An 11718-nucleotide genomic window follows, 5' to 3' on the forward strand; every position below is an offset into this window, starting at 1 on the left:
CTTGGCTGAGAGATTCCTGGAGGACATTTTCCCAGAAAAAGAGGGAGGTGGTGTCTGGGCCTGGATGCCTGGGTAGGCCTCCCTCTGCCTCCTGTGGGGGTGGTTAGGTTGAGCTGGCTCTTGGGGAGTGTTTCTGGCCTAATCTGAAGTGGGCAGGAGGACCCAGAGACAGAGCTGTGCTCTCAGGAGTGGGGTGCATGATTCCCCCTTTCTAATCTCTGTGCATATTTAAGTGATGGCTGCTGGCATCTCTCCCTGGAATGGCCTTGCTCAGTAGGTCTGTGTTTGTGGAGACCCCATTGGGGTGGGGGTAGGGAAGCAGTGTGCTATGATTGTCCTCCCAGGCACTAGGGTTGAAATGGAGGTTCAGCGGCTTGAATTGGGTCCCCAGGCAGCCAATGAGGTGGGAAGTTGGGGAGTCAGAGAGTCAGGTGGGAGAGACATAGCCAAACCCCAGGCCTTGCTGGGGAGCATCCTGGGCTCCAAGTGGGAGCCTGCTAGGAGACAAGTAGTGGTGCCAGTCACACCTTTGGCTTCCCAAGCTCTTGGCCACCCCATGTGGTGGCCCAGCTGGAGTGACAGGGAACCAAAGTCCAGATGACCCAGCAGGAGGGGAGAAGGGCTGTGGCTGTGGCTGGAACTGGACCTTTGGGCCTCTTCTGTATCTACCCAGTGGGATAGACCAAGCCCAGGTACCAGCAGGGTTTATGGTACCTCAGCAAGGAGCCAGGTGACAATGAGCCTTCTGGCAGCCCCTCCAAAGAAGGATGCAGGAAGGTTTGGGAACTCACTAGGAGGAAAGAAGCAGATGGACACTCAACAGAAACAGTTTCTCCTGGAGCTGGCCCTGTAGGGATGTGTTGTAAGCCTGCCCTGCAGGGCCAGGGATCCCTGTGGAGGGGGTACAGGCTCACAAGTACAGGCTCAGGACGGATTGGAATCCCCTGGACCTGTCACTTGTAGGGTGAACAAACTCAGGCAAAGTAGGCAGCTGTATTAGTTTTCTGTCACTGTCATAACAAATTATCAAAAACTTGATGGCTTAAAACAAATGTATTCTCTCACAGTTCTGGAGACTAGAAGTCGAAATCAAGGCATTGGCAGGGTTGCACTGCCTCTGAAGGCTCTAGGGAAGAACCTTCCTGTGCTTTTTCCTAGCTTCTGGTAGTTGCTGACATCCTTGACGTTCCTTGGTTTCAGCGACATCACTGCCACCTGGGGTTCTGTTAACCCCTGGCTTTATTACCTGTGTGTGTGTGTGTGTGTGTGTGTGTCTCTCTCTCTCTCTCTCTCTCTTTTTTTGTGTGTGTGTGTCTCTCTTCAGTGCTTTCTTCTTCTTCTTCTTTTTTTCTTAAGATTTTATTTATTTATTAATGACACACACACACAGAGAGGCAGAGAGACAGGCAGAGGGAGAAGCAGGCTCCACAGAGAGCCTGACATGGGACTCGATCCTGGGTCTCCAGGATCACGCCCTGGGCTGCCGGCGGCGCTAAACCGCTGCACCACCGAGGCTGCCCCTTCTTCTTCTTTTTAAAGATTTATTTATTTGAGACAGTGGAGAGAGAGAGAGAGAGTCTTGAACAGCCTCCCCGCTGAGCACAGAGCCCAGCTGGCCTGGTCCTACCACCCCAAGATCACAACTGAGCTAAAACCAAGAGTCAGATGCTCAACCGACAGCACCACCCAGGCACACTCTCTTCACATGGCTTTTTTTTTTTTTTTTTAAGATTTTTATTTATTTATTCATGAGAGACACACAGAGAGAGGCACAGACGCAGGCAGAAGGAGAAGCAGGCTCTTCGCAGAGAGCCCGATGCGGGACTCGATCCCGAATCCTGGGATCATGCCCTGAGCCGAAGGCAGACGCTCAACCGCTGAGCCACTCAGGCGTCCCTTTTTCAAGATTTTTTATTTATTCATTTGAGAGAGGGAGAGGGCGAGTGCAAGCATGAGCAAGGGGGAGGGGGAGAGGGAGAGGCAGACTCCCCGCTGAGCAGGGAGCCCGATGGGGGTCTCGAGCCCAGGAGCCCAGGAGCCCAGGATCATGACCTGAGCAGAAGGCAGCCACTTAACTGACGGCACCACCCAGGCTCCCCCTTCACATGACCTTGTAAGGACACTGGTTATCGGATTTAGGGCCCACACTAATGATATCTACAAAGACTCTGTTCCCAGATAAGGTCACATCCAGAGCTCCGGGTGGATGTGAATTCGGGGGATGCTGCTCAATTCACTGTGGCAGCTGCTGCAAGCCCCAGCTTCCTCATCTGTAACACGGGCAATAGAATGCCCAGGTGCCGTCTTATTGTAGGATCAGACACGATAAAGAAAGAGTCCAGCACACGGGTGTTTTTACAAACTGGTTTTCTATGGCTTTGTACTGAGTTCTCTTGTCCACTCAGTGCTGACCACTGGGCCTCGTGGATACTGCGGAGCCTAAGACATGGGAAGGCGGGCCCACAGCTAGCCCACAGGGACGGGGAGCCACACGGGAGTGGAGGCCACACGGGAACCCCCTCCCCCGGGGAGTGGAAGGAGACACCTGAGCAGAGGGTGGGGGGCACTTCCGGAGGAGGCTGCACTGAGGCTGGGGTCTGAAGGAAGTGCCAGCTTGGAGTCCCAGCGGGGAGCCTGGGAGGAACCTCGCAGGGAAGGGGGCGGGGCCCTAGCGAGGCAGGAATTTATCTGGAGGGCAAAGGGGACCTTTGAAGGCTTAAAAGTGAGAGAAGACGGAAGACGTCCTCCAGTGCTCAGCATGGGGCTGCAGTAGGGAACCGGTGGAAGGGCTGTGGACGCGGAGAAGGAGTTGCCAGGTGAGGGGGGCCCGGGTCAGGTGAAGCCCGGAGGGGGTGTGTGTGGGGGGGCAAGGCCGCTGGACAGGACCAGGTTGGGGATGGGCGCGGGGTGTGAGGATAGGCGGTCTGGTGGAGGTATGGGGAGGGCTGTTCCTTAGCTCAGGTTTAGGCAGGCAAGTTGACCTGAGGCATCTGAAACATCAGCCCACGAAATGTTGCAAACAGGACTCAGAGAGTAACTGAGTTCAGCTTGAAGTGGTGCAGGAGGCCAAGGAATGAGGTGGCAGGGGTGGGGGCTCCTAGAAGCCCTGACAGAGGGCTAGCTGGGCACCCATGGGAAGTGTTGGGTGGTTTTGGCATCAGGAGAATCACAGGTCTACTTACCCCCGGCTGGGGGTGGGTGGTGGGTGGGGTGCACAGTAGGGGGTAGGGGCTGGAGAGGCAAGGACAGGCAGGCTTGAGTCAGTGACCCCCCCCTCGGAGACAAGACCAGGCCCTACCCCAGGGTGGGGACGGGGCAGGACGGGGCTCAGCCTCTCTCCTCCACCCCCTTGGAGCTCCCAGACACCATAGATAATTACGAGGTGATAGGATAAATGCTACCTGCACTGGGTGCCGGTGGGCAGAGAGGGCAGGGCAGCCAGGAGGGGGGCACTTATGACCTCTGAGCCCTGAGCCGTTCATTAGGCAAGGACAGAGGCAACTGCAGGCCTGGGTGTGGGGACCATGGAGGTACTGGGCCCTTCCTGTAGCCTGTGCACAGCCACCTCAGTGAATCTGCCTAACAGTTATTCTATTTTATTTTTTGCAAAGACTTTATTTATTTATTTATTTGAGAAAGAGAAAGAGAGAAAGAGAGAGCATGAGCAGGGGGAGGGGCAGAGGGAGAGGGAGATGCAGACTCCCCACTGAGCAGGGAGCCTTGGGATCCAGGGCTCCAGCCCAGGACCCAGGAATCACGATCTGAGCCACAGGCAGATGCTTAACTGACTGAGCCAACCAGGCACCCCTAGTTATTTTAATGATTCCTGCTCCCGATAGAAAACTGAGGGCAGGAAGGGGAGACCCTAGACCATGAGGGGGCGTGATTAAATTTGAACCCAGGCACCCTAGAACCCTTGCCCTTGGCTCTGCTGCTCTCTTGCCTCTGGGCTTGGGAGCTGGACTTGGTCCACTAGGTACCAGACTGGCCCTGCCGCCAGACATTCCCAGGTGTTAATGAGCTGACGTCTCTGGAGGCCCACACATTGGCAGCACTCCAGCCTCCATCCATACTTCAAAGATAGGTGTTGAAATGGTGAAAGTGCAGATGGGGCCAGGGGGAGCAGCAGCCAGGCTCTGAGGGTGCAGGGGCTTTGCTTTCCTGCTACCATTGGGTGACACCAGCCTCCTCACTGAGCTGGAGCCTTCCTTCCATATGGTCTGTGGTCTGTGTGACTCTGAGAGGCTGTGGGCACCTAGCAACAGGGTATAGACTGGCTCCTGCTCCTCTGCTTGTGGCCTCAGACAATGGGCAGGAAGTGAAGCCAGGCCCACCTACAGCATGCCAACTCCTCACAACTACAGAAGGAAAATTGGGGCTTGATGTTGGGGAGAACTAGCCAAGCAATCACAGTCTTGCTGTCTTTAAAGGTAGTGAGGTCCCTGTCAGGGCAGGTATGCAAGCCAACCTTTCTAGGGGTGTTGGAGATGAGACATCAGAGACCAAACGTTTGAGATTCTGTGATCCTAAAGTTGATTAAGATGCTATGATGTTGAGCATCAAAGTCATTTTTGTTCAGCCAATTTACCAAAAGTCTCCTTGGTGCAGATACCAAGGTACACTAAAGGTCTGGGCAACATCAGGTTTCCTGGCTCCCAGTGGGCCCTGAGATCCTGTCCCAGCAGTTCTGGAGGATAGGTCAGGCACTGCTTGAATCTGGACCTGCCCTCCTGGATCACACACGAGTCTCCAGACTGCATTTTGGGAGGTGGTGTCTCTACCAGCCAAGGCCTACCCAGGGCCTGAGGTTCACCTGACACTTCCTGAGGCTTGGTCACAGCCCCTCCCAGGACCCGAGAGCAGGGTGGGGCACGATGGAGGCTGCAAAGAGGTTCTGCTTTCAGGAAGTGGCATGTCGGGCCTTTCTCAAGTCATGGGACTGTCTACCAAGAGGCCTTGGGCAAGTCTCTTCCCCTCTCAGGCTGTGGTTTCCTTAGAGCATGCTTCTTACCCCACCAATGCCTTGTTTTCCCCAGATGCAGAGCAAGGACAAACCAAGCCTGTCAGAACAGGAAGGCCACAGTGGTTCCTCATTTCTCAGAAGAGATGGGCCAGGTGCCCTACCCCTTATCTCCTTCTGTCTGACCAAGGCACTCTAGGTTGCTGGTACCTGCGTAGTAGGAGTAATTAGGAGATAAAAGGCACCAGGATGGTGGGGTGGTCCCCCTTCTCATGCTGCCTTGGCAACTACCCCTGGCTAGGGGCCAGCCTCACCCAGGAAACTCCTCAAGGAACAAGAACACAGAGAACTCATCTCAGCCGGTCCCCAGCCATCAATACTCCCTTCTTCCCACGGCCCTTACCCTCTGGTCACCCACCAGAGTCTTAATGAGTGACCTGGGGTTAATGGGTTACCCAGCCAGGTGACACATTCACCAGCCTCCTGGGGCTTTCAAAGTCCAGATTCACTGGCCTGGCCTACAGGGTCTGAGTTCAGCCACTTCCCTTTTTAGCCTTGACACCTCAGGGCTCAGGAAGGGCCCAGGGAGGTCAAGAGGTTCCCTTGTGCCCTCACTACTCTCAGAGACACATGCATCCAGTGCCAGCCTTCAGGCTCACGTGGTTTCCTCCACCTGACGTGTCCTACCCAATCCCATCCCAGCTCTGCCTGGGTTCCTAAGGCCCCCCATCACGGTGTCTGCCTCTCTTCCAGGGCCCTGGCTCCTCCGCCTCCTCCTTGGCTGACCATACTTAGCCCATCTCCAGTCCTGCTGGGGACTCCTCGAGGAAAGAATCTGGACAGGCCAGGCTTAGACGGGGGAATGAACGGATGGGCGAGTTTCAGCCCGGGCTGTGCTGGTAGTGGCAATTCTGGCAAGCAGCAGGCTGTAAGTGGATCTCTTTCAGAGACACAGGAGTCTCGGGCCTGCCACCCCGTGGGGGCACCCACCCTATCTCATTTGATAGGCCAGAGCAGGAAGGGGCATGAGCAGGCAACCGCATCTCCTGCCCTCACTGCCATGTGTCCTCCATCAGTCTTCCTGCTTCCTAGAAACTTAGGGGATGAGGAAGGCTCTCCTGGGTCATGGGACTCCCTTCAGTTCAGGTGACCAGGGTCCTTGAAGTAACAGCCCCTAGACACCCACCTGTAGCCCCAAGAGTCAGGGACAGGGCATATTTGGAGGAGCATCCCCTACTCCAGAATTGTGGAGAGAATCTTAGGCTCCTCAGGTCTGCTAGAGCCTCAGATGCTTACAGTCCCAAAACCCCAGTGGAGTGGGTATCTGGCTATATCCCAACACTGTGAGACCTCTGTCTGGACATCGTAAGTTCAGGGGAGCCCACCTGCTCCCAGGGACCCCTGGCCTGACCTGTTTCTGTCTGAAGCCCAGCCTCATTTAGCCCCACTGAGGCCTTCAAAGCTCAGGCCTTGCATTCAGGGTTAGGGACTCCATGGGACTCAAAGAGGCCACACAGCCTCCAGGGACAGGACTAGGAACCAGCCTCGTTCCCACCTGGAAAGGTTCCTGTGCCTTTAAAGCCTCCCTCCACCCTAGCCGGCAGAGAGAGGGAGGGGAGGAGCTGGGTAATAGCTGGGCACTGGGGACTCAGCTCTGTGCTGAGAGCAGAGGAAGACCAGCCCTGGAGCCAGGTGAGCCAGGAGGGGCATCTGGCTGTGCCTCAGTGCTGTGTGACCCCAAAGTACAGCTCATCCTTTCTGAGCTACTGGACGTTGCAGGTCGGGGTAGCTCAGGCTTCGGGCCTCCCGGAAGTGTTGGAAGCCTGGATTCCAGTTCCAGCTCTGCCAGATGCTGGCCTCTTCCTCTCCAGCCTCAGTTTATGCACCTGAGTAATGGGAGTGAGCTGACCTTCAGGGTGAAGGAGACCGGGCTGGTGTGACTGGATCCTGCAGAGGGGTTGCTCAGGTCTTTTTCTGACCAGGTCTAGGCTTGAGTGGAGGCTGGGGGGTGCTGTGCTTTTTTGTCTGGTAAGGCGGTTTGAGGCTATGGCTCCAGGCTTTCTGGCTCACTGTGCCACAGGTGTGGGGTGGGTGGAGGGTCACATGAAGCTGTTGGACTTCTGAGGAAGTCTTTGAAGAAGCCACTGACACCTGGGAAGTGGACTTTTGGAATTAAGAGGAAAGAGTGCAGCACGGAAAACTGAGGCCCAGGAGTACCCAGCAGCCTAGAGTGAGGGGCCTGTGACAGGGGCTGAGGTACTGTGTCCCCTGGCCGTGCTTGCCCCTCTGTGGGCTCTGTTTTGTGGCTGGGATGGGGCGTGAGGCAGGTTCAGTTGTGCAAGGAGGTGTCCACCATGTGGTCATTGCAAGCTCATATAGCTATTTCAACAGATATCCGACTTAGTGGTTGTCAAGCACTTCGGAAGGGAGCTTTCCCTAATTCTCAACCTTATGCTACCAGGGGGTTAGCGAGGGAGACAGATCCCAACCCCGGGCCTGGGTAGTGGTAAGTGTCCGGTCCAGGGCTGTGGGCCCGTCCAGGGCTGTGGGCCAGGGCTGAGAGCTATGTTCTCATGCAGAGGGTCGGGGGTTGGGGTGGGGGGTGGAGGGAGTCCTCTCTGCCGGTGGAGGTGTTAGGGCTGGTGGGGCACAGGTTCTGGGCCAACCTGCAGGTCCGCACATCTCCCACTGGGCCAGCTGACTTTGTGTGAGCTGCTTCAACCTAAACCTTGGTTTCCGGCCTATGAACCGGTCTGGGGTTGTGCCCGTTTCACCCCTGGGCTCTGAGGTGACACAGCCATCAGGTTGGGTTGGAAGATCAACAGAGAAACCCCAGGCTTCTTCCTGTTTCCCTCCCTGAGGTTTCCTGGAAGGAACCTGCTCCACTCAGCCTAGATACAGCGCACACGCCCATTTGTGTGTGTGTGCACGTCTGTCTGTCTGTCTGTATTGGGAGGGGGTGGTGCTGATGGTGGAGTCAGTATCTCTGTCTTATATGCCTAGGACAGGAGCGCTGGGGCCTGGGGACTTTTCAAGCCAGCCCCTGCAGCCCTTTCTAGGGTGACGTGGTTTCCCCAGACTGACACCCCTCAGGGCGTCTCTTGGCGTGTAGGGGCTTGGGGGGCTGACCAGAATAGAATGTGACACACTCAACATGTGAGGAAGGTTCTTTGTTCTGTATTTTACGTCTTTGGGGTTTTGTGTGTGTGTGTGTGCGTGTGTGTGTGTGTGTGTGTGTGTGTTTAAAGATTTTATTCATTTGAGAGAGAGAAAGAAAACACAAGCAGGGGGAGGGGCAAAGGGACAAGCAGACTCCCCACCGGGAGCCTGACCCCAGGCTTGATCCCAGGACCCCCAGATCATGACCTGAGCCCAAGTCAGACACTTAACCCGCCGAGCCACCCAGGCGCCCCCAATAGGGCTCTGTGGACACAGCCTTTAATGAGACCCCTTTCCTCCTGACTCCCCTCCCTGGAACTTGCAGCTGCAGGTCTGAGCCCCCAGGCAGCTTTCTCCCCATCCCCGCTTGTCCCAGGCCAGGGATTTCCTGTTGGAATCACCCGTGGGGTCTGCGCTACCCTCTGCCCACTCACACATTCTTCCTACCTTCCTGCTGCGGCTGATACTGCCGTGTCTTATGCCTTCCTAGGCAGGGAGAAAACTGCTGAGCAGGCTCAGACTAGGGACAGAGCCCCGTGTCTCTCCACTATAGACCCCTCCCAGCTGACTGCCCTGCAGTGCAAATCCCCTGACATCCTGGCTGGTGTCTAGCTCTCAGGGACAGGTCATGGGCCTTGGTCCGCAGATCCTGCCCTGTCCATCTTCTCAGTCATTCTGGTCTGCAGATGATGTCTGGGGGGAAAAAGCTTAGTCATAGAACCCCCATCCTGGGGCTATGGAGGATTTCATAGGAATGCATTTTTTGGTGGATCTCATCCGTGGGTGAGAGGATGAGGATAAGACTTGTTTTTGCTTTGTTTTGTTTTGTTTTTTGATAAGACTTGTTTTGACTGTATGACTCAGGGTGGTCAGCTTCTGTCTCTCTGCTTATCCCCTGACACAACCTTGTAGGATGGTCATAGATTAGATATTCCAGATGGGGACTGTGGGGGCTCCCAGGCAGCCTAGATACCACTAGTGGGGGGCCAGGGAAGAAGCCATGACTTAAGGAGTGGCTCATCCTTATTCTTGGCAGATGGAGGGCAAAGGGGAATGGGAAGCAGAGTCCAAAGTCTCCTGGGCTGGGCATGCACCTGTTCCTGGTTCAAGATCCCCTCGGTGGGCTGGTCAGGGACATTGCAGCAATTTAGAGGCAGGTACAGGGTGGCCAGGTGTGCGCTGCTGGGCTCTGTGACTGGGACCAGCTCTGGCCCTCTCTGCGCCCTGTCTTTCCAGGCTGCTCAGGAGGTTCCTTGGGCCTGAGGTGCTAACATTTCTTTTTTTTTTTTTTTTTTTTTTAAGATTTTATTTATTTATTCATGAGATACACACACACACACAGAGAGAGAGAGAGAGGGAGAGAGAGAGAGAGAGAGAGACAGGCAGAGGGAGAAGCAGGCTCCATGCAGGGAGCCTGACATGGGACTCGATCCTGGGTCACCCAGGGATCCCCAGAGGTGCTAACGTTCCTGCATAGGCAGTGGAACTGGTCTGGACTCAAGGCCTCAGGCTGTGTTCCAGGAAGGCCCCCTTGGCATTTGCCCGAGCAGTGTGGTGAGGGCTCTCAGGTCCTGCTTCTGGGACACCATGTTTGGCCCTGGAGCTCAGATGCTCTGAACAGGGACAGGGTGAGCCAGGGAGTACCCAGCCTAGGGCTTGCTGGAGGCGCACTTGCCAGTGGACTCTACCCTGTGGGGAGAACTGAGTCTAAGAGAGGGGGACCCTCTGCCTCTGTCACCGCACCTCTCCTTCCCTGTTGGGGCCAAACCCCTCACCTCCCACCATTGTCATGGGACCCCAAGAGTCACTACTGTCATAGCACCTCCCATCTCCTGCCCAGGGCCCTCCCAGGGCTGTGTGAACTTTAGTCACTTAGTGATAGGCCAAGTCTCTAGCCTCCCTGCTGCCATGACGTCAGACTCTGGGGCTGTCCTCTCTGCCAGGCAGGATTTTTTAGAGGACAGCCTTCTTTCTATCCTACTCAGACACCTTCAACTGCCACACGGGGTTGCTGTGTGTCCTGGCCAGCCGCGTGCCCCCTCTGGGACTAGGTGAGCAGGAGAGTTCCTCTGCCCTCTCCTGCCCCTTTCCTGCCTCTGCTCCTCCTTGGAGGTACCCTCCCCCCATCCCAATCCCAGTTCAGAGGCCCCCTGAGGAGCTCTGCAGGGGCGCAGGCGCAGCTCTGGGCCACTCCTGGGAGTGGGGGAGCCCAGCTGGAGGTCTAGCCCAGACTTTCCCAGGCAGACTAATCTGGCCATGTCCCAGTCCAGAACTTCTGAGGAACAGGAGCTTTCCTGGGACACCACGAACCTTGGGCCTCAGGTAAGCCCACCAGGGGCATGAAGAGTGGGGTGGGGGTTTGAGGCCAAGTGTTTTGCCCAACCTACTCTCTGGCCTCAGTTTCTCCTCCTGACATGATTTGGGTGAGAGCCAGGACTCTGGGCTTGGACATTATTTTATAAGTCTTTGAGAAAAATGTGGGGTGTGGGAGAGGCAGTGGGAAACGGAAGCCCAGTCCCCTGCAGGGTGTCTTCCGCAGGGCAGGGTATGTCTGCCTGCAGGGCCGGGGCTAGGCCTCCCTGCTATCTGCCCAGGGAGGAGAGGATGGGGGTCAGGGCTGTCCACCCCTCTCGTATAGTCCCTGGCAGTCTGAGCCTTGCTGGGTGCCTCCTGTCCTTCTGGAAGCCCACTTGATCCCTTGAGTGGATGGACAGAGAGATGGGCAGCTAGGGGAGGCTGGAGTACAGACCACAGGAGGTCGTGGCTGGACAGTGCAGAGGCCTGAGGGAAGAGAGGAGGGCCCTGAAGGGGGTCTTGGCTCATAGCCCCAAGCCCAGGAGAAATGAGGCAATGCCCCCAGGGTGCCTAGTGGATGGGACTGGGGGGCTTCCTTGGCAGGTGCGACTGTGCCCATGCTGGGAAGGCGGGTCACTGGCCTCCTTGTCCCATCCACCCCACCACATGTAATAAAGTTCTGGGCTCCTGAGGCCCCTGGGACCAACCAACATAGCTGTCTCTACCAGGAATCCTTAACCCTTAACCCTTAAATCTTAATTCTTAATTCTTAATCCTTAATCTTTAACCCAGTCCAGCCTCCAGGGTGTGCTCTGAGGGCCATCCGGCCCACTGGAAGGCAGAGGGTATAGATGATGCCTGGAGTAGTGGCAGGGGTAGGGTCTGGTTGGCCCTTTGGAGCACTGAGGAGCCGGTGATGCTGATGGGAGGGAGTGCAGGGAGGAGGCTTTGCAGGAGTCCAGCCAGGAAAGCTGGTGCCTGGATTCAGTCATGGTGGAGAGAGACTGGCTTGAATCCCACTGGGGATATAGGGTTGTGTCTGCTGTATGGCTGCCCACTGAGCCGGGAAGGGGAAAGCCCTTCCATGCCGACTAGCTTCTGGATTTCTGCGACGTGGGATGGGACTCCATTCCTAGACCATCTCTGGGACACCGTGTCTGGCCCTGGAGCTCAGGCCCTCTGACAGACAGGGTGAACCCAAGGAGTCCCAGCCTGGGGCTTGCTGACAGACACCCACTCTTTGGAGGTAACTGAGATTGCCTCTGTCACCACACCTCTTCTTCCTTGTGTGGGTCACACCCCTC

At 56.2% G+C, this 11718-nt stretch overlaps 1 protein-coding gene across 1 annotated transcript in view; it reads left to right on the forward strand.

The window, feature by feature from the left end:
- The window catches only part of GGT1 (gamma-glutamyltransferase 1), a 29508-nt gene that overhangs the window by 5885 nt on the left and 11905 nt on the right, over positions 1–11718 (forward strand). The gene's annotated exons all lie outside the window — the stretch shown is intronic.

This window comes from Canis aureus, chromosome 27, assembly GCF_053574225.1.
Source record: "Canis aureus isolate CA01 chromosome 27, VMU_Caureus_v.1.0, whole genome shotgun sequence".
In the NCBI taxonomy this organism is placed as follows: domain Eukaryota; kingdom Metazoa; phylum Chordata; class Mammalia; order Carnivora; family Canidae; genus Canis; species Canis aureus.